The 23,281-nt window shown below is 40.7% G+C and overlaps 1 pseudogene; it reads right to left on the bottom strand.

The window, feature by feature from the left end:
* Positions 1–23,281, bottom strand: part of LOC148342387 (uncharacterized) — a 76,608-nt pseudogene that overhangs the window by 48,433 nt on the left and 4,894 nt on the right.

The raw sequence follows: 23,281 nt of genomic DNA, 5'->3' as shown, positions 1-23,281 counted from the left end.
CAGACCCTCACAATACCCTTGGGTCTGCCGGGTCGGACCAGCATCGTACCCCAACCTCGGAGCCAACTCACCACCAGGTGGTGATCAGTTGACAGCTCCGCCCCTCTCTGCACCCGAGTGTCCAAAACATGCGGCCGCAAATCCGATGACACAACTACAAAGTCGATCATCGAACTGCGGCCTAGGGTGTCCTGGTGCCAAGTGCACATATGGACACCCTTATGCTTGAACATGGTGTTCGTTATCGACAATCCATGACGAGCACAGAAGTCTAGTAACAGAACACCGCTTGGGTTCAGATTGGGGGGGGCCATTCCTCCCAATCACGCCCTTCCAGGTCTCACTGTCATTACCCACGTGAGCATTGAAGTCCCCCAGCAGAACGAGGGAGTCTCCAGGGGGAACGCTCTCTAGCACACCCTCCAAAGACTCCAAAAAGGGTGGGTACTCTGAACTGCCGTTTGGTGCATAAGCACAAACAACAGTCAGCACCCGTCCCCCCACCTTAAGGCGGAGGGAGGCTACCCTCTCGTCCACCGGGGTGAACCCCAGTGTACAGGCGCCGAGCCGGGGGGCAATAAGTATGCCCACACCTGCTCGGCGTCTCTCACCTTGGGCAACTCCAGAGTGGAAGAGTTTCCAACCCCTCTCAAGAGGACTGGTACCAGAGCCTAAGCTGTGTGTGGAGGTGAGCCCGACTATATCTAGTCGGAATTTCTCTGCCTCGCACACCAGCTCAGGCTCCTTCCCCGCCAGAGAGGTGACATTCCATGTCCCAAGAGCTAGTTTCTGTAGTCGGGGATCAGAGCGCCAAGGTCCCTGCCTCTTGCCGCCGCCCGACTCACACTGCACCCGACCCCTTAGGCCCCTCCCATATCTATATTAGGCCATTTAAAAATACATGACTTTTTTTTTTATTTCAATGTATATTTAAGCTTGCTTATGTAATACTACAATATTTATTAAATTATTTTAATATGCAAAATTATATCAATATTAATTTAAACCTTTTTATTTCACACTTGAATATTTCTTAACATATTTGTTCTTTTGAATTTGGATGCAATTTAAATCATTCCATCCATCCAGCCATTTTCTGCCGCTCATCCGGGGTCGGGTAATTGAATTAATTTAATACCTAAGTATTTTTTATATTTCAATATTTATTTCAAGATTAACTCTTCTCAATGTGTTCAATATTTATAAAATGTTTCTATATTTCTTATTAATTGCATTAAGTCTGTATTTTGGTTTCCAATTTTAAATTTTAATATTTCCCGATTTTATTATATAAGCAATCCAAAGTATAAAAAATATAATATAGCATGAAAAAAGTATTTTGTATATTTGACAAAATTATAGTTTTTCCGAAGTGAGATTCTGCTTCGCAACAAACCCCAAACGCTTGATAGAGCTCAACCTAGAAAGAGAAACTGAGACTGCTTGCGTTTCTCTTTCCTGTTCTTTTTATAGTTCAACTTCTACATCTGTTTTTCACCTTTTCACACAGCGTAATGAAGGCCAGTTGAACAAGTGATTTTATTGATGATTGTCGAAGGCACCGATTTCATAAGCACCGTTTCTTCTCACACCTTTTCCATTAGGTATGATTAAAAAGACAACTGAAAAGCATAATGTTAAAAAATGTTATTCCAGGCAAAGGCAATAAATTTTATTTACATGTTTGATGTAAACACCAAAACAAATCATCATCACTCAGACACAATGCACTGATCACATTGGCCTTGTGTCAATAAAAGAGCTTTGCAAAATTCAATTTCATCATATTTTATTGAAAATCACATTTCCATCTTACCACAAAGAGTCGGATCTTTCATTTTTTTTTCTTTTTTTAATCTTCAAGGATCGCTGCAATTCTCGCCAGCACAATTGTGTCTCTCAGCTCCCTGTTTAGTGACAAATTTTTTAGAACAAACGCTGCAACTGAATGGCTTGTCTCCACTGTGTGTTCTTGTGTGGTTTCGTAAATGCGACGTTTGAGAGAAACTCTTGGCACAAACTGAGCAGGAAAAAGGTTTTTCTCCAGTGTGTGTTCTTGTGTGATCTGTTAAAATTGACTTTACATTAAAGCTTTTGCCACAAACTGAGCAGGAAAAGGGTTTTTCACCACTGTGTGTTCTTGTGTGTTCTGTTAAATATGTCTTTTTCGAGAAGCATTTTCCACAAACTGAGCAGGAAAAAGGTTTTTCACCACTGTGTGTTCTGTTAAATATGTCTTTTTCGAGAAGCTTTTGCCACAAACTGAGCAGGAAAAAGGTTTTACTCCAGTGTGTGTTCTTGTGTGGATTGTTAAATGCGACTTACGCAGGAAGCTTTTGCCACAAAACGAGCAAGAAAAAGGTTTTTCACCACTGTGTGTTCTTGTGTGGCGTGTTAAATTAGACTTGTCAGAGAAACTCTTGCCACAAACTGAGCATGAAAAAGGTTTTTCTCCACTGTGCTTTCTTGTGTGATATGTTAAACCTGCCTTTTGAAAGAAGCATTTTCCACAAACAGAGCAAGAAAATGGTTTTTCACCACTGTGTGTTCTTGTGTGGCTTGTTAAATTAGACTTGTCAGAGTAACTCTTGCCACAAGTTGAGCATGAAAAAGGTTTTTCTCCACTGTGTGTTCTTGTGTGGATTGTTAAATGAAACTTTCGAGAGAAGCGTTTGCCACAAACCGAGCAAGAAAATGGTTTTTCTCCACTGTGTGTTCTTGTGCCCAGTTTTAAAGACAGCTTTGAAGTTAATGAGTCAGTGTGACATGCCCTTTCACCTTTAGCTTGCCCATTATCATCATCATCGTCATGAGCGTCTGATAATGTGTCCTCATTATGTGCTGGCCCCCAGTGGTCTTCATCACCTTCTGTTGTCACGTGATGACTTGAGCTGCTGCTTGGAGGCTCCGCCCCTCTCTTGTCCTCACTCTGATCCTTGTTTTCATCGTCAGTCTTTATATGGACAACGTTCACTGGTGACTTGTTGATCTCCTCCTCCTCCTTTTTGATGTGAGTCCAGTCTGGCTCCTCTTTCACAGAACGGAGATCATTTTGTCTGACGTCTGCAGGACACAAAAAGACAAATTTGGTTTGGCCAAGTCAAACCTCAGGCGGCGACTTTGTCTGACAGTACTTTCATCATTGCAGTATTTTTCTATCGTTGCAGTACTTTTACTATTACAGTACTTTTACCATTGCAGTATTTTCTATCATGCAGTACTTTTCTATCATTTCAGTACTCTTACCATTACAGTACTTTTATCATTGCAATATTTTTATGATTGCAGTATTTTCAATCATTCAGTAGTTTTTATCATTACAGCGTTTCCCCCTCCGTATAATGGACAAACATTAGGAGTGTTTCCTTACACTTAGATACGTTTATACTGTGTATATTTGCATGCTTTTTCTGAATGTCTGCTGCTAATGTTATACATTAACGGCTACATTACGCCGCCGACTCTGTGTGATCTATATCTTTGCTGCTGTAACACCTCAAATTTCCCCATTGTGGGACTAATAAAGGACATCTTATCTTATCTTATCTTATTGTTTCTACCCTGCTACCTTGACTTGTGCCTGCCGAACATGAATCAATGCGTGCGACCCCGATTTGGACCGGACCATGGGGGCATTTCAGAAAATTACGTCCTACGATGTAAACCTCCCTTTAGCACAGACATGTCCAAAGTCCGGCCCGGGGGCCAAATGCGGCCCGGGGTCAAACTTCATCTGGCCCGCAGTCTCTGTAATAAAATTAATACATTCTGGCCCACACATATACAGTGCTTAGTTCGCTCTCTTCTTAATTGCTGTTCCTAATTTACCCACTAGAGGCAGTACCACTCTGCGACATCACCCCGGGTGACCTTTACCCCCAATTTCTAAAATGGCGACAATAAACAAAAAAAGGAAAGTTGACTGAGAGCAATATCAGTGCGCAAACAAAGTACGCATTAGATATGAAGTCTTTGGCTGAAGAGTTCACACGACGTTTTCGGGATTTTGCAGCTATTGAGGAGGATATCTCTCTTTTCTCCGTGGACACAGACAATGTTCCAGCCCAGCTGGAGCTCATTGAGCTGCAGTGTGACGCCGAGAGCCGCAGTCGGCACCGGCAACTTTCTCTCGACAACTTTTACCGACCGATGGATAAAGGCAGGTTTCGAGAGGTTCGAGAGTTTGCTATGAAAATGCTGAGCTTGTTTGGGTCTACGTATTTGTGTGAAAAGACATTCTCGGTTATGAACTTAAATCAGAGTCGCGTGAGGACACGGCTCACAGACTCTCACCTCGCGCATCAATACCACTGCCTTTGAGCCAGACCTGGCCTTTGTGCTGCAGTCCAGATCTCAGTATCACCCGTCACATTAATGCAGGCAAGTCATTTGTCATTTAAATAACTGACTTAATTTTGTTTTGTTCAGTCACAAATTTAGACAAGTTGTCGGTTTTCATTCCAGAATAAAATGTTCATTCAACATTTATATTTGATGATATGTCATATATATCAAATTAGCCCTTGCACTTGTGGATAATCATTTCTGTAATTCAAAAATTCTGTGAACATTGAACTCCCATGATGAATAATTCATGTTCAAATATTATTTGCACTCAAGACTATAATTAGTTCTGTTTAAGAAAAAAAGTTAAGCAAATATTCAATTGCATGTGATGTTCATGTTTCAAATGAACCAAAATACATGTTTGATGGTTTAAATGAAAATAAAAAAGCAAATGTGAAACACAGAATCACTTGCTAAAATGTGTTTGAATATATTGTTCTTTATGTAGTTCATGTCAGCTGAGGTCGGCCCTCCCACATTTTACAACATCAAATCCGGCCCCCTTTGCAAAAAGTTTGGACATCCCTGCTTTAGCAGCACAACTGTGATAAACGAGCATTTAAAAAGGAAGCACGTTGCGGCTGATGCCCGATTTCATTCCTGACATAGTCACAGACGTTTCTGGAAGCGAGCTGAAGTTAGCACACACAGGCTATTGTGTGCGTCTGATGGAACACCTGTTGTGGGACCCTAACTTATTAATGGGGGCCATCGCAACCTAATGTCATTGATAAAATAGGAATCCTTCAAGCGAAAAATGTTTTCAAGTATTTCATTTTGCATTTATAGATAGTTTCATCGTGGGTACTTTTTGCTTTCATGATAATCTGGATCCCAAAACAAATTAAAGGGGCCCTGGAATCAGAGTCGCTATTTATTGTATGATTTACGTTTGTTTGTTTTTTTTTACCCAAAATGACATTTATCCTGCGAGTAAGTTCAGACATTACCCTTTTTATTTGTATAAAATTTCTGTTTTGAAATAAATTTTAAAACAAAATTACGTTTGAAGAGTAAAAGTTCTTACACATAAGCATTAAGCAACAACACTTTCACTCTGACTTTCATGTTGACATATTTGAAAAATGACTGTATATATTAAAGTTATCCAATACATATTCAAATTAGACTAAGATACACCATAATATTATGAGTTCACTGAATTATTTTGTAACCGCAATGATGCTTAACAGCCATAGGGTGTCAGTAATGAGTAACAAAGTAACACAACACCTCCCACTGTTCCGTCATCATTGTCTTTTGCATACATTATCAAGAACTATGAGTTGCAGTCGAGATGCAAACCACCTGGGCCACAGGAACTTTATTACCAGGAACTAAATGTTCCTGGCCTTGTTGGTAGAAAAGGGGGTTGTGACGTTCTCCCTTTTTAAGCCCATAGTAAGCCAAAGATGCAGATGCATTCCTTGCAGCATGTGCTTGTTCACTGATGAGATCCGTGCAACCTTGGATGGATGCATTAAATGTATTTTAAATGTTTGGATGGGGTGAAACTATGCACACGTGCACAAAACTGTGCAGGGCCACCCGAGGTTCATTGACTCTCACCCGACGAAGCCAGTACAAAGTTAATAAATAAATAAGACCATTACGTTCTTGATTTTTTTAAAAAAACTTAATATTTTGTGTTTTATCCACTAACATTGATCAACCGCCATTGATGTATTCGCCGCAGTGTGCACATTTTTTAGAGTCAGGCAGAATTCCTTCCGGGAGAAATTGCTTGAACAAGATATAAATACCAGAAAATGTAAAATGTTAAATCAGTTCAAATTTTATAAAAAAAAAAAATACATGGAGTTCACCCCCCCTATTGGTTGTTCTTTGGCATATATTTTCTGCACTGATTTCATTTGGCAAAAACAAATGTTCAGCAGACCTGCAAGTAAAAGGCAATATTTAAAAATAAAGCGGCAATAACTTTGGACGCATTTCCCCAAACAACTTAATGTTGTGATGCATATTTTTAACGATAGAAAGTCGTTCTTGACAAAGCAAATGAGAGTAAAACGTGTACAAACCTGCTTTGAGTGGCACAACACGAGGCTGGTTGCAAACTTCGTCCAGCAGTTGAAGATGTTGCTCGTTCTCTTCTTTTATTCCACAAAGTTTCTCTTTGTACTTGGGTGTCGTTCTTTCACACATATTCAAATGATAATTCCCCAAAATCCGAACTTGATCGCTGCTTGGCGATGAGTCATGTGCCTCTTTTTGTTAGCGGCTAGCTAGCTAACAAGCTAAGCTAACTACGCCGAAAAGCATCAACGAGCGAAGATGAGGTTTTCGGGACATAAAGACTTAATGAATTATGTCGTAGTCCTTTAGAGTAGCACTGGACATCCTTTGAGAAAATTACAGTCAGTTCCACACTAAATCAGAAGAATTTAGCGGTGGACTGTTTTTGTTCCGGTGTGGATGTGGTCGAGGTCCTTCGGAAGCTGCGCGCTTGCTTATGACGTCATGCTTTAAGCACGTATTTTTCAAATATATTTCTTTGCCTCTGTGTTTGTTTTTACCCATGTCTGTTCTATTTTAATATATATTTTATATAATATTTTAATTCGGTTGATAAAAAAAATTAACAAAATAACTAAAATAACGCCACATTGGCGAGTAAACTGTGACGTCACTTCCGCCTTTGCCCCGAGAAGCCGCTGCTGCAAGAGCAGTGGGACGTTAAAGTTTCTCCTCCCGAACTTGCAACAATGCTGTGTTTCACTCGGGCTGCGAGATTGTATGAATATAATGTCTGCATATACTAGCAATGCCTCTCAATTATTTCACGCCCGCCCCTACCAAGAAGAAAAAAGATTCGCGCCCCCCCCCACCATTTTTTTCTGTCTTTGTATGTTGATCTTAGATTGCCAATAAAATATCCCTTAACTATGCTAAATTGCTAAGAAATATAATTTAGAGAATTATTATTGTGAGGATCTCGAAACTCAGTACTCTGTTGTGCAAATATTGATGAGATGATAAATATTTACTCAAACGTTTTTTGTAAAATCTTTATTCACTTTATTTACACCAACTGACCGGTACAAGATCGAAGGCTCATCTTCGGATATGCTGCCATGGATATTACGGCCCTGGATGAGGACCCACTCCACTGAAGTCATCTTCCTGCAGCACTTCATTCAATTGACTCTTATATTATCTCATCTATTATCGCATAGCATCATTGTATGTGTCAAATGTTGCCCAGTTGGCATCCATTGCAGCCTGGTCATCCTGGAAGGGGGATTCCCCCATCTGTGGTCCCTTCTCAAGGTTTCTCACTTTTCCCCTAATGAGGTTTTGTGAGTTTTTCCTTGCCCTCCTGGGGGTTAAGATCGGGGATGTCGATTGTGGCTATGTAAAGCCCTTTGAGACTGTCTGTGATTAAGGGCTATACAAATAAAATTGACTTGACTTGACTATTCACAAAAGCAAACCAAACACAGTTATTAATACCAAAATCCATGCGATGTATCTAATTTGAAGTACTTCGCACCTGCCATGTCACTCAGGACTTCTTCACGCTTGGGAAACTGATAATGTTCTCTTATATGAAAAAAAATCAGTGCCTACCTTCTGCCAGGGAGTTGTGGGAAGGTCAGCTACTAATACGTACATAATAGAGAAAAGACAAAAAGAAGAGCCAGGGGGATTTTAAACAAAAATTCTTTGTAAATAACATAAAGCAACAGCTTTAGTATGTTTACGATACGTTTTTTTAAAAATAATTTTATGGTTACTATACGTTTTTTTTTATGGTTACTGTAATGTTCCGTCTTCTATCTTAAGAAGTCACGCTGGTACAGTGATGCTGCAGGCTTGTGTCTCTTTATTTATTGACTTGCATTCTCGTCTATGTGCGTACACACTTGTTCGTCTGGTAACCAAAACACACATCGGGCAATACTGCCAACTAGTGACCAATGATATAACTGCTATCATTACATCTCCCTTTCAAACGTTAAACAATGCCTTTGTTTTTTTTTCATTATTATTATTTTTTATTAATATTATAATAATTTTGTTTTGTTATAAATTATTTTCACTTCTTATCAATATCCACACATTTTTATGACAACAAGCAGCTCTACAACAATTTTAGCAACAATCACACAACATTAAACATTTTCAATCAGCCTGTCCGGTTGTCGTCTAACTCTTGTTGATCTTCGAAGAGGTTCAGTAATCCCAGAAATTGCTGGCGGTTGAGGTCTGTGCTCCTTCGATGTATCCACCTGCTTTGCAGCCTCAGCCGCATCAGAAGATTTCTTCCAGTCCTCGGGGACCTTCAGAAGACTCCTCCTGTTCCTCCTCACTCTTTGTCCATGCTTTGTTTCCACAATGTAAGATCTCGGTCCGGCTTCGCTGAGGACAGTCGCTTTTTCTGTCCCAACAATTAGGTCCCTCGATCCTTACAGTGTCTTTCTCAGAAAGACGTTCCAGATGTTTTGTAGCTCTGTCATATGCAATTTTCTGTTTGAGTTTGAGCATTCTCTTATTTTCAATCCAAATGTTGTGGTCATGTCCTTGTGGTATTTGTGGTGCGAAGATTACGGCACATGAGTAGGTCAGCAGGCGAAGAAGCTCCCCACTCCAGATGTGCAGCTCTGTAACTCAATAGGGCAAGGTAAGGATCAGATGCATCATCCTTGGCCTTCCTTAGCAGTCTCTTGATGATTTGCACTCCCTTCTCAGCCTGCCCATTTGCCTGTGGGTATAAAGGGCTTGAAGTGTTGATGTGAGCCTCAGCCTCCTCCGCCGTAACGCAGTCCTTGATGTCACTGTTAGGGTGCGGCGCTCGGGATAACGCATCAGCAAGCACTATGTATTTTCCAGGCGTGTATATTAGCTCAAAATCATAGCGCTGCAATGTCATCATCATGCGTTGAATTCTGGGCGTCATGTCATTGAGATTTTTCTTCCTAATTGAAATCAGTGGCTTATGATCAGTCTCTGCGATGAATGTGGGCAGTCCATAAACATACGTGTGAAATTTGCCACATCCAAACACTAAACCCAGTGACTCCTTTTCGATCTGAGCAGAGCGTTTTTCAGTCTCCGACATTGACCTGGATGCATCGGCTACAGGTTGCCATGTGTCTCTCGCCTTTTGCAGCAGTACGGCACCTAGCCCATCTTTCGACGCAAGCGTGGAAATTTTGGTTGGTTTTGATGGATCAAAGTAGGCAAGGACTGGCTCAGCTGTCACAGTTCTCTTTAGATCTTGCCATTCTTCGTCATGTTTTGTTGTCCACTCAAAGACTACGTCGTGATGCAGCAGCAAACTTAGGGACTTTGACTTGAAGAGAGGTTTGGAATGAACTTGCCCCGGAAGTTTATCATCCCCATTGCTCGCAGAAGTCCTGTTTTCTCAGTTGGAGCTGGCATGTCCACTATTGCTTGCACTTTGGTTCTGTCTGGCACCACTCCATCTGCTGTGTCAATTCTGTAACTCCAAACAGACATTTCAGAAATCAGAAATCCCTTTATTGACATTGTACTCAAGTGTGCAACGAGATTAGAGATTTCTCTCGTTTTAGTTCATTCATTTTAACTCTTTGTAGCAGTTTCTCAAGTCTCTCATTGTCTTCTTGTTCTGTGTTCCCCCACACAACCAAATCATCAATGTACACACGGGTTCCTTGCAGACCTTCTATGATTGACTCCATAGCTCTGTGAAAGATCTCAGGCGCAGACTTTATGCCAAATGGCAGTCTCAGAAAACAGAAACGCCCAAATGGTGTGTTGAAGGTGGTGTACCTGCTGCTTTCGGTGTCCAGCTTCAGCTGCCAAAATCCATGCGATGCATCTCATTTGCTAAAGTACTTCGCACCTGCCATGTCACTCAGGATTTCTTCACGCTTGGGAATCTGATAATGTTCTCTTTTAATGTTTTCATTCAGATCTTTGGGGTCGAGGCAAACACGTAACTCTTGGGAGTTCCCCTTTTTAACACACGTGATGGAATTTTCTTCCACTTTCTCTATGACTCCGATCCATGTCATTCTGCTCAGTTCCTTTTTTAATCTCTCTTTGAGAGGGGCTGGAACTCTTCTCGGGCATGTACTACAGGTTTAGCATCTTCCTTGAGCTGTATTTTATAAGTGTAAGGTAGCATACCTTGTCATTTGAAGACAGAAAAGTATTTGTTCACAATACTCTTACTACCTTCACTCTGCAACACTTTGTTCTTCTGATTGACATCCTTGCTGTTGATTTGGTAAATTCTTTTTACCAATCCAAGATCTTCAGATGTCCTGTCTCCAAGGATTGACTCCAGTCCACTTGGCACAATTTTGAACGTTAACTTGTGTTGTCTTCCCTTTGCTGTCACTTTTAGCCTACAACATCCCTTTGTTTTTATTGGCTGATTGTTGTAAGTTTTCAATTTCACGGGCTTGTCTGTGACTCTTTTCGGTTTCTCTTCAAGTGATTTCAAGTCTTTTTCGTTAATTATGTTTGCTTTTGATCCTGTGTCAATTTTAAAAGTAACTTCAGTCCCATTGACAAGCAGTGGTGCAATCCATTTATCTTCTTTTACTGCATTAACAGCTTGCTCTGGGTCTCCTCTAGTTTGTTGTTGCACATCGCTTTCGTCATATGACACGATTTTGATGAAAAAAGTGTCACTTAGGTCATCACTACCATCTGTGTCTTCCTGCACGGTGTGCACTTTCTTCTTGGTGTTGCACAGCTTAGCATAGTGATTTTGCTTTATACACTTAGCACATGTTCTCCCAAATGCAGGACATCGTTTTGGCTCGTGCATTTCTCCACACTTTTTACAGCTGAAATGAGCTTGATCATTTTCATTGTTTTTGGTCTTTTTCTTGAATCGCAGTTTACCTTTCCTCGTCACTGCCTTCACGGACTCTGTTTTTTCATAAGATGGCGCTGCTTGGGAAGTTAGCACGTGCTGCTTTGCTAGCTCGTTAGCTTGGCAAGTCTTTATTGCACTTTCCAATGTTGGGTCGGCTTCCCTCAACAGTTTCTCTCTTAGTTTCTTTTCGTTCGTCTCGAACACAGTCTGATCCCTTATCATTGAGTTTTTCAGATCACCAAAGTTACAAGACTTAGCTTTGATTTTGAGATCGGTGAGGAAATTGTTTAAGGACTCACCGGGCTGTTGGAGTCTTGAACGAAGCACGTATCTCTCACAAGTTCCATTTTTCTTAGCTAGACAGTGTTCATCAAATTTTTGTAGGACCTTTTCAAACTTGTCTTTATCTTCGGGTTCATTGAATACCTCGATGGCCTCGGCTCCGGCATTGGTTCGCAAAAGGGCTATTTTTCTTTCGTCCGTTCTGTTTCCGACTCCCACGGCAGCAAGGGAGAGCTGGAATTGTTGCTTGAAAGCCGTACATAATTTCAACAGGAGGTTCTACTGTCAGACCCAAAGTGTATCCTCAACCTGAGCTTCATTCTGTCTTAACTGGGGCCGGTCTGTCATCACTACGAGCAGGTGTACAACGTGAAACTATTCCAACAATACAGAGTGACCAAGCTTCACCAACAACCTGATCGTTTGCTTACAGCACTGGAGAAGCAAAATGAAATTACATCTTCACTTTTCAAACAACAATCACTTTTGCTGTTACCCAAACGAGATTTGCAAATATTTGATGGAGATCCATTACAATACCTAAGTTTCATAAGAGCCTTTGAACACAATATCGAAGAAAGAACTAATCACAAGGACTGTTTGTACTATCTCGAGCAATATACCAGAGGCCAGTCCCTGGATCTGGTCCGAAGCTGTCAGCATCTGCCACCTTCTCGTGGATTCATTAAAGCGAAGGCTTTGCTACAAGAACATTTTGGAGATCCGTTTAAAGTAGCTTCTGCATACATGGACAAGGTACTTTCATGGCCTTTGATAAAGGGAGAAAATCTCAAGGCGATGCAGGCCTACAGTTTATTGCTTCGTGAATGCTGTAATTCAACGGGAGATTCTGTAGGTGACCTAAACGTGCCCACCAATATGCAAATTATGGTTAAAAAACTGCCTTACAAGCTTAGAGATAAGTGGAGAAGTGTGGTCTGCCATCTGCAAGAAACGTACCATCGCAGAGCCACATTTCATGACATTGTGGAGTTTGTGGAGAAGCAAGTTAAGATTGCAAGTGATCCTCTCTTTGGAGATATACAAGATTTACCTGCAACAGGAAAAGGAGAGTTTAGAGCTGGGACATTTCGGACTGGTACGAAAGCTAAAGGGAGTAGCTTTGCCACTACAATATCACCTGTGGAAAAGAAAATGGAGCCTGTAAATAAAATGGAGAAGAACTGACCTGTAAAGGCATGCTTGTTTTGTGGAGCTGGACATTCTTTGGATGTTTGCCTTCTATTGGATAAAAAGACGCAAGTTGAAAAGATGTCTTTTTTGAAGGAAAAAGGAATGTGCTTTGGTTGTTTGTGCATTGGGCACAGAAGCAGAGAATGCAAAGGACGTTTGGTGTGTAGAGTATGCAATAAGAAGCACCCTACGTTGTTGCAGATTTATTCCCAAACGAAGCAAATAAGTTCAACACTGGCCGATGTTGATTTAGAAAGTGTCAGAGACGGTGCTGTGGTGTCAATTCAATCCAGTGGCTTGACTGGGACCGGTAAACAGGACTGTGTGTTATCAATACTACCCGTCCAGGTGAAATCCAAAAGAGGTAACAAAACTTTGTCTTCTGTTGGGTACAGAGGCGCGCAGAACTGTGTTGAGAGGGCTTTTGTACTAGATCTCCTGTGAGGAATAAATCGGCTCCTGTGTGAAGTTGCCGGCTTCCTGGTCGTCTTTCTCTCAAAACGAGCGCGCATAATTGTTGGATGAATGTCGGTCATGTTTGGTTAATCATTAATGGAGTCAGATAATTAATTCGAATAATTTGGTAAAAGTTATGCTACAGTCTTAGAGTTAAATTCCAACAGCACCAAGAGAACAAAAATAATGTACTTGCTTATGAGGAAAGGTGAACAAATTCAAAATCTTTGACTTAAACAAACTTGTGAAACATTAATGTCTATTCAAGACATGAGAGAGGCAATTAACCTTGAACGATTTCCCCAAACAACTTAATGTTGTGATGCATATTTTTAACGATAGAAAGTCGTTCTTTCCAAAGCAAATGAGAGTAAGACGTGTACACACCTGCTTTGTGGAGCACAACACGAGGCTGCTTGCAAACTTCATCCAGCAGTTGAAGATGTTGCTCGTTCTCTTCTTTTATTCCACAAAGTTCCTCTTAGTACTTGGGTGTCGTTCTAGCACACATTTTCAAACGCCAATCCCAACAAATCCGCACTTGATCTCTGCTTGGCGATAACTCGTGAGCTTCTCTTTGTTCGACGAGACGAATTAAAGATGGCGTCGATTTTTAAAGTAGCGCTGAATGGATTTCCTGCGTGAAAACTGCAGTCTGTTCCGCACGAAATCCGAAGAACAGGACACACCCCGCTGTGATATGATTGGCTGCTGGCCATATGGAGCACTGTCACCGCTCACCGACAGATGTCGCCATTTGCGATGCAAATCATTGTTATCTTTTTCTAAACATTGGAAAAACTTACGATTTGAACCGTATGCACATGAAGAAACATTTTAGTTCCCAAATATGAACTTGAAAGATGTATTGAATTTTACTTTTGTTGCTGGTTTTGTTAAAACATCTGCCACCATGTCGTCGGTTGGACAGTATTCCAAATGTATTTCCCTATTATTAACAGTTGACATGATTAAGTGATACTTTATGTCAACATGTTTGCACCTTTGCCTTTTTACAGGGTTTTTCGCCAGCGACGTTGTTGCGAATTTTAAATTAAAATACGTCACAGTTTTATTATCTAAATGTTAGAGTGTTAAAAATGATTTCAGTGCTGTTATTAGTCCTTAAATATTTCATTATTCGTTTCAGTATTCAATAAACTACGGTGATTCATTAATTATTTCAAGATTCATTGAACTGTTTTAGTAATAATTTAGTATTCAATGTTTAATTGTTACTGTAGTTATTTTTTTTAATATTTGTGTCACTATTTTGTTCAATCTTAATGTGATGGAAAATTATTTAGCAAGTAAGGTTTTTGTTATTTATTGTGGCCACCTGCTTTTGAAGAAAGTGCCTTTCGCTTCTTGTACTAGAGAATTCTTTGTGAAGCCAAAACAACACGGCCTTGACTGATAAGTAGGCTCAACGCAGAAAAAGTATCTTTTTGTTTTAAGATTACACAGTTCCTGCCAAATAAATCTTCATCTTCCTGTGTGCATCAGTATCTTCCCACGCACTTCTCCCACTGAGATCACTCAGCAGACTGACCCAAAAGACAATTTATTTTCCAGACTATCTCATTGATCTTCCCTTACTGCTAAAAATTCCACAACAATCTGGGGCCAGACGTGGGATAGCTGAAGATCCGCCGGTGAAATTCAGGGACACTGGCGTGTGGCCACCCGGGTCCAATTCAGACAGCAGCAGCAATGAACTGCGTGATGCGGATCATCTCCTCCGTGGTGACAAATGCTGATTCCAGTCGCCATCAAGTTGCCAACTCGTGACATACTAAAGCCATTGAGAGAAACTGAGACTATTTGCGTTTCTCTATCTGGTTCTTTTTACAGTTCAACTTCTAGTTCAGTTTTTCACCTTTTCACACAGCGTAATGAAGGCCATGAGCAAGTGGAACAAGTGATTTTATTGATGATTGTGGAAGATACCGATTTCATAAGCAACGTTTCTTCTCACACCTTTTCCATTAAGTACGATTAAAAAGACAACTGAAAAGCATAATGTTAAAAAATGTTGTTCTAGGCAAAGGGAATTCATTTTATTGACATGTTTGATGTAAACAAAAAAAATCATCATCACTCAGACACATTGGTTCTTCTGGCAATGATCACATTGGATTAGTGTCAATAAAAGAGCTTTGCAAAATTCAATTAATCATATTTCATTCAAAATCACATTTACATCTTACCACAAAGAGTCGGTTCCTTCAGTTTTTTTAAGCTTCAAGCATCGCTGCTTTTATCACCAACACAATTATGTCTCTCAGCAATATGTTTAGTGGAGAATTTTTTAGCACAAACGCTGCAACTGAATGGCTTGTCTCGACTGTGTGTTCTTGTATGGCGTCGTAAATACGACTTTTGAGAGAACCTCTTGCCACAAACTGAGCATGAAAAAGGTTTTTCTCCACTGTGTGTTCTTGTGTGTTCTGTTAAATGTGCCTTTTGAGAAAAGCATTTTCCACAAACTGAGCAAGAAAAAGGTTTTTCTCCTCTGTGTGTTCTTGTGTGTTCTGTTAAACTTGACTTTTGAGAGAAGCATTTTCCACAAACTGAGCAAGAAAAACGTTTTTCTCCACTGTGTGTTCTTGTGTGTTCTCTTAAATTTCCCTTTTCAGAGAATCCTTTGCCACAAACTGAGCATGAAAAAGGCTTCTCTCCACTATGTGTTCTTCTATGTTTTGTTAAAGTTGATTTTAGAGAGAAGCATTTTCCACAAACTGAGCAGGAAAAAGGTTTTTCTCCACTGTGCATTCTTGTGTGGATTGTTAAATCAAACTTTTGATAGAAGCTTTTGCCACAAACTGAGCAAGAAAAAGATTTTTCTCCACTGTGCGTTCCTGTGTGCCTGACTAAATGAGACTTTTGCGAGAAGCTTTTGCCACAAACTGAGCATGAAAAAGGCTTCTCTCCACTGTGTGTTCTTGCGTGCCTTGTTAATTGTGTCTTTTGAGAGAAATTCTTGCCACAAACTGAGCAAGAAAAAGGTTTTTCTCCACTGTGCATTCTTGTGTGGATTGTTAAATGAAACTTTTGACAGAAGCTTTTGCCACAAACTGAGCAAGAAAAAGGTTTTTCTCCACTGTGCGTTCTTGTGTGCCTTACTAAATGGGACTTTCGAGAGAAGCTTTTGCTACAAACCGAGCAGGAAAAAGGTTTTTCACCACTGTGTGTTTTTCTGTGCCCTTTTAAAGACAGCTTTGAAGTGAATGAGTCAGTGTGACATGCCCTTTCACCTTTGGCTTGCCCATCATCATCATCATCATCGTCATGAGCGTCTGATAATGTGTCCTCATTATGTACTTGTGATGGCCCCCAGTGGTCTTCATCACCTTCTGTTGTCACGTGATGACTTGATCTGCTGCTTGTAGGCTCCGCCCATTTGTTGTCCACACTCTCATCCTTGTTTTCATCTTCAGTCTTTATAGGGAGAACATTCACTGGTGACTTGTTGATCTCCTCCTCCTCCTTTTTGATATGAGTCAAGTCTGGCTCCTCTTTCACAGAACGGAGATCGTTTTCACTGACGTCTGGTGGACACAAAAAGACAAGCACACATTTGGTTTGGTCAAGTCAAAGCTCATGTCGCGACTTTGTCTTATATTGTTTCTACCGTGCTACCTTGACTTGTGCCTGCCGCACACTGAGCAATGCGTGCGACCCCGATTTGGACCGGACCATGGGGGCATTTCACAGAATTACGTCCTACGATGTAAACCTCCCTATCGCAGCACAACTGTGATAAACGAGCATTTAAAAAGGAAGCACATTGCGGCTGATGCCCGATTTCCTTCCTGACATAGTCACAGACGTTTCTGGAATATGTATTCAAATTAGACTAAGATACACCATAATATTTTTTTAGAGTTCACTGAATTATTTTGGAACTGCAATTATGCTTAACAGCCATCGGGTGTCAGTAATGAGTAACAAAGTAACACAAGACCTCCCACTGATACATCGTCATTGTCATTTGGATAAATTACCAGGAACTACGAGTTGTGGGGGTGATGCAAACCACCTGAGCCACAGGAACTTTATTACCAGGAACTAAATGTTCCTGGACTTGTAGGTAGAAAAGGGGGTTGTGAGTTTCAGCCTTTTTGAGACCATAGTAAGACAAAGATGCAGATGCATTCCTTGCAGCATGCGCTTGTTCACTGATGAGATCCGTGCAAACCATTCAATGTATTTTAAATGTTTGGATGGGGTGAAACGATGCACACGTGCACAAAACAGTGCAGGGCCACCCGAGGTTCATTGACTCTCACCCAACGAAGCCAGTACAAAGTTAATAAATAAATAAGACCATTACGTGCTTGATTTTTTTTAAAAACTTAATATTTTGTGTTTTATCCACTAAAATTGATCAACCACCATTGATGTTTTCGCCCCAGTGTGCACATTTTTTAGAGTCAGGCAGAATTCCTTCCGGAAGGAATTGCTTGAACAAGATATAAATACCAGAAAATGTAAAATGTTAAATAATCAGTTCAAATTTTATAAAAAAAAAAAAAACATGGCGTTCACCCCCCCCTATTGGTTATTCTTTGGCATATATTTTCTGCACTGATTTCATTTGGCAAAAACAAATGTTCAGCAGACCTGCAAGTAAAAGGCAATATTTAAAAATAAAGCGGCAATAACCTTGGACGCATTTCCCCAAACAACTTAATGTTGTGATGCATATTTTTAACGATAGAAAGTCGTTCTTGACAAAGCAAATGAGAGTAAAACGTGTACAAACCTGCTTTGAGTGGCACAACACGAGGCTGGTTGCAAACTTCGTCCAGCAGTTGAAGATGTTGCTCGTTCTCTTCTTTTATTCCACAAAGTTCCTCTTTGTACTTGGGTGTCATTCTTTCACACATATTCAAATGATAATTCCCAAAAATCCGCACTTGATCTCTGCTTGGCGATGAGTCATGTGCCTCTTTTTGTTAGCGGCTAGCAAGCTAACAAGCTAAGCTAACTACGCCGAAAAGCATCAACGCGCGAAGATAAGGTTATCGGGACACAAAGACTTAATGAATTATGTCGTTGTCCTTTAGCGTATCACTGGACATCCTTTGAGAAAATTACAGTCAGTTCCACACTAAATCAGAAGAATTTAGCGGTGGGTGTTTTTGTTCCGGTGTGGACGGGTCGGTGGATGTGGTCGAGGTCCTCCGGAAGCTGCGCGCTTGCTTATGACGTCATGCTTTAAGCGCGTATTTTCCAAATATATTTATTTGCCTCAGTGGGTTTTTTTTACACCTGGCTGTTCTATTTTAATATTTATTTTATATAATATTTTAATTCGGTTGATTAAAAAAATTAACAAAATAACTAAATTAACGCCACATTGGCGAGTCATCTCTCGCGTCACTTCCGCCTATGCCCGGAGAAGCCGCTGTTGGAACAGCAGTGGGACGTTTACGTTTCTCCGACCGAACTTGCAACAATGCTGTGGTTCACTCGGGCTGCAAGATTGTATGAATATAATGTCGGCATATACTCGCAGTGCCTCTCAATTATTTCACGCCCGCCCCTACCAAGAAGAGAAAGATTCGCGCCCTTCACCACCATTTTTTTTCTGTCTTTGTAGATTGATGTTAGATTGTCAATAAAATATCCCTTAACTAACCTAAATTGCTAAGAAATATAATTTTGAGAACTATTATAGTGAGGATCTCGAAACTCAGTACTCTGTTGTGCAAATATTGATGAGATGACAAATATTTGTCATGTTATTGTTGGAGTTGGGTCACCGTGGAAATAAGAAGTAGTTAGTAAATCAACCTTTAAAAGCCAAACTTACTCCAATGCGTGTTCGTTTTTTGTGCTCAAGAAGAAAAGGGTAAAAAAAAGACTCAACAACTGATTAGAGTTCCGATATTTAGTTTCTTCAATTTCTGGAGTTCAGGAAATAATACAAAGACAGATATCTGGGCGTCTTTTTCTTAATCTCACGAGAAAACTGCACTCGGGCGAGCACAGTCGAAAAATGCGCGCCATCTTTCAGCCCAGCTTCAGTTTTTATAGGAGTTTTATATGTCAAAGGTAATGTAGGTTGAATCGGCTCATGGAAATGCTATGTGTAGAGGTTATTTTAGATTCCATTAGTTTCTTCTTATTTTAGTTGTTCAACCTCTTTGTTTGGTGGCGAATAAAAACAACTTTTTACGCGTGAACAAACACTGATGGTCGAAGCACGGCAAAAAGACCGTGTTGCTCCTTCGCCATCATCTTTATTTCTTCTTCAACCAAAAAACACTTTCTTCTTCGTGCATTACAGTAAATAAAGAATTGCGCCCTCTAACGTTGACACATTTCACTCCACAAATCAAAATAATTACAAAAGACAAAGAAATGTATAATTTCTTCTCACAAACATACAAATGGCAAAAAACAAATATTTGCAATCATTATCCATAAAAATATAAACATTTGTGAAATGGCGCTAACAACTCATATTCAGAGACACAAAAGACAAGGGCCCGGAAACCCTCAGTGTTGAGAGAACACTATATCGGCAAAGGTAGGCCCCGCATTGTCTCCCTATACATTGATGACGGCGCTGAAGAAAGCGGACACAGAGACCGTGACTGAACATGTCATCAGAGCTGAACAGATTATCACGGCACTGAGACGCGCGGGTGAAGCGCCGAGCGAAGGGTTGATGATGGCAATGATTATGAGAGGGCTACCGGAAAAATATAAGCCTTTCACGTTAATGGTGACGCACGGTGTTGTATCCTCTACTATTAATTCGGGTAAGGATGAATGAAGGCTCAGGTGTAGACGGATGACTTTTTAATTACAACGAAGCAAAACAGGAAGACTTGAAGAGCTCTCATTTACATTGCTCAACCGCACGCGCTGCTTGATGACGTCACGCATAACCACGTGATTCAACACAGACCACAAATACATAACATTATTAAAACACCTTGAAACGTGTGTTGGCATTTCAGGTTCAGCGCTTTCTTGGTTTAATTCGTATCTGTCGGAGAGGACGCACCGTGTAATTCATGGCAATACGACTTCGGATCTTTGTAAGATCACATGTGGAGTTCCGCAGGGATCGGTACTTGGACCTCTATTGTTTAGCATCTATATGCTACCGCTTGGTGATATTATACGGAAATATAACATTAGTTTTCACTGTTATGCTGATGATACGCAATTATCCATGCCGTTGGATATAACAAATCCGCGCGACTGCTATAAATTAGAGGCGTGCCTTGCCGAAATTAAACAATGGATGTCTTTCAATTTTTTGCTTCTTAACTCAGATAAAACCGAGATGCTCATCATTGGACCAGCGCGTCATCGGTACCTTTTCAAAGACACCACTCTGAATATCGATAAATGTAATATTATCCAAAAGGATTCAACAAAAAATCTCGGTGTTATATTTGACGCAACTATGTCTTTTCAAATGCACATTAAAAATATTACTCAAACTGCGTTTTTTCATCTGCGTAACATTGCTAAAATTCGCCCAATTCTATCAACGTGTGACGCGGAAATCTTAATCCATGCGTTTGTTACGTCTCGCCTCGACTATTGTAACGTTTTGCTCTCGGGTCTCCCCATGTCGAGTATTAAAAGTCTGCAGTTAGTTCAAAATGCAGCAGCTAGACTCTTAACTAAGACGAGAAAGTTTGATCATATTACCCCGATATTAGCCAATTTGCATTGGCTTCCGGTCCACTTGAGATGTGATTTTAAAGTTCTGCTACTTACTTTTAAAATATTGCACGGCTTAGCACCTTCTTATCTCGTTGACCTCGTGGTACCATATGTTCCGTCCCGAAACCTTCGCTCACAAAATGCTGGTCTTTTAGTGATCCCGCGAGCCAAAAAGAAGTCCGCAGGTTCTAGAGCGTTCTCTATTCGGGCACCAATGCTTTGGAATGCACTTCCCTCAGATATTAGAGGCGCCACCTCAGTAGAAATGTTCAAAACACTATTAAAGACGCATTTATACTCTTGTGCATTTAGCTGAAATATTTGTTGGCCTGTTTACTGCCACTTTATTCTCTTTTCTGCCCCCTTTTCCCCCGGCTGGGGGATTAGGTGACGGTGACCCACTAGGAAGTTTAAGGCATTGACCAACTGGGCAAGCACCTGTTCCAGTGATGTCGTCTTCCTGCAGCGCGGCATTTGATCAATTTATTTATATACTTTAGCATCTAATTTAATTATTTGTTGGCCTGTTTACTGCCGCTTCTTCTCTTTTCTGCCCCCTCCTTCCCCTGCTTGGGAATTAGGTGATGGTGACCTGCAATGAAGAATACGGCACTGACAAACCGGGAAGGGACCTGCTCTGCCGAAGTCGTCTTCATGCAGCACTTCATTCAATTGACTCTTATATTATCTCATCTATTATTGCATAGCATCATTGTATGTGTCAAATGTTGCCCAGTTGGCATCCATTGCAGCCTGGTCATCCTGGAAGGGGGATTCCCCCATCTGTGGTCCCTTCTCAAGGTTTCTCACTTTTCCCCTAATGAGGTTTTGTGAGTTTTTCCTTGCCCTCCTGGGGGTTAAGATCGGGGATGTCGATTGTGGCTATGTAAAGCCCTTTGAGACTGTCTGTGATTAAGGGCTATACAAATAAAATTGACTTGACTTGACTTTCTTGACTCTGTCTTCCTGCTTCTTCGTCTTGCGAACCATGGATTCGTTGATTTTTAATTCCCTCGCAGCTGCTCGATTCCCATGAACATTTGCGTAGCTGATAGCTTGTAGCTTGAACTGTGCTTCGTAAGAGTGTCTCTTCATTGATGCCATTTTTGCTGATTAATTGCCTGAGCAACGTGTTGCACCTGGTATACAAAGAGGCATCGGGGCTGCTTTGCACTGGGGGGGTGCCTTTGCATTGTCATTCACACCCATCTCCCCTCTCATATCCGCCTGTTGTCGTTCACGCCCATCGTTCCCCTCTCACGCCCCCTGCTGTCGTTAGCCACGCCCGCCTTCTCTCTCTATATAAGCGGTGTGCATGCAGTAAATGTTTGCAGTCAGCCCAGCAGTGCACTTGTTGCACTTGGTCCACATAATGGGCGCTCCACCTCAAAAGGCGCCCTGGCTTTCTTGGACGAGTTTCAGGACTTTAAAGTGGGCCTGATGACTGCGAAAATAAGGTAATCCAATGTATAAAAAATATAATATAGCATGAAAAAAAATATTTGGTATATTTGACAAAATGATACGTTTTTTCCGAAGTGAGATCCTGCTTAGCAACAAACCCCAAACGCTTGATAGAGCTCAATCTAGAAAGTGGTTTTAGCAAGTCAGAAATTTATTCAGAAAGTGAAATATTAAATGTATATGAGGGGATATTTGAAGAGTTTGAGTTTTGTTCAATGGACCATACATATACGAGCCAGCCAAACACAGCGAGAAAACCAGCGCTGACTCCAGTCGCCATCAAGTTGCCAACTCCTGACAAAACCTTTAAGAGAAACTGAGACTATTTGCGTTTCTCTTTCTGGTTCTTTTTATAGTTCAACTTCTAGTTCAGTTTTTCACCTTTTCACAGCGTAATGAAGGCCAGTTGATCAAGTGGAACAAGTGATTTTATTGATGATTGTGGAAGGCACCGATTTCATAAGCACCGTTTCTTCTCACACCTTTTCCATTAAGTACGATTAAAAAGAAAACTGAAAAGCATAATGTTAACAAATGTTGTTCCAGGCAAAGGCAATTAATTTCATTTACATGTTTGATGTAAACACACAAAAAACTCATCATCACTCAGACACAATGGTTCTTCTGACACTGATCACATTGGCTTAATGTCAATAAAAAAGCTTTGCAAAATTCAATATAACATATTTGATTCAAAATCACATTTACATCTTACCACAAAGAGTCAGTTCCTTCAGTTTTTTGTTGTCTTTTTTTAAGCTTCAAGGATCGCTGCAATTCTCACCAGCACAATTGTGACTCTCAGCACCATTTTTAGAAAATAATTTTTTAGCACAAACCCTGCAACTGAATGGCTTGTCTCCAGTGTGTGTTCTTGTGTGGCTCGTTAAATACGACTTACGATAGAAACTCTTTCCACAAACTGAGCAGGAAAAGGGTTTTTCGCCACCGTGCGTTCTTGCGTGCCTTGTTAAAGTTGATTTTTGAGTGAAACTTTTCCTA

Source organism: Idiotropiscis lumnitzeri, chromosome 2, assembly GCF_059441095.1.
Source record: "Idiotropiscis lumnitzeri isolate Australia: NSW breed Sydney's pygmy pipehorse chromosome 2, RoL_Ilum_1.0, whole genome shotgun sequence".
NCBI lineage: Eukaryota > Metazoa > Chordata > Actinopteri > Syngnathiformes > Syngnathidae > Idiotropiscis > Idiotropiscis lumnitzeri.
Note: the sequence above shows the minus strand (reverse complement) of the source record. Positions and strands in the feature narration are given on the sequence as shown.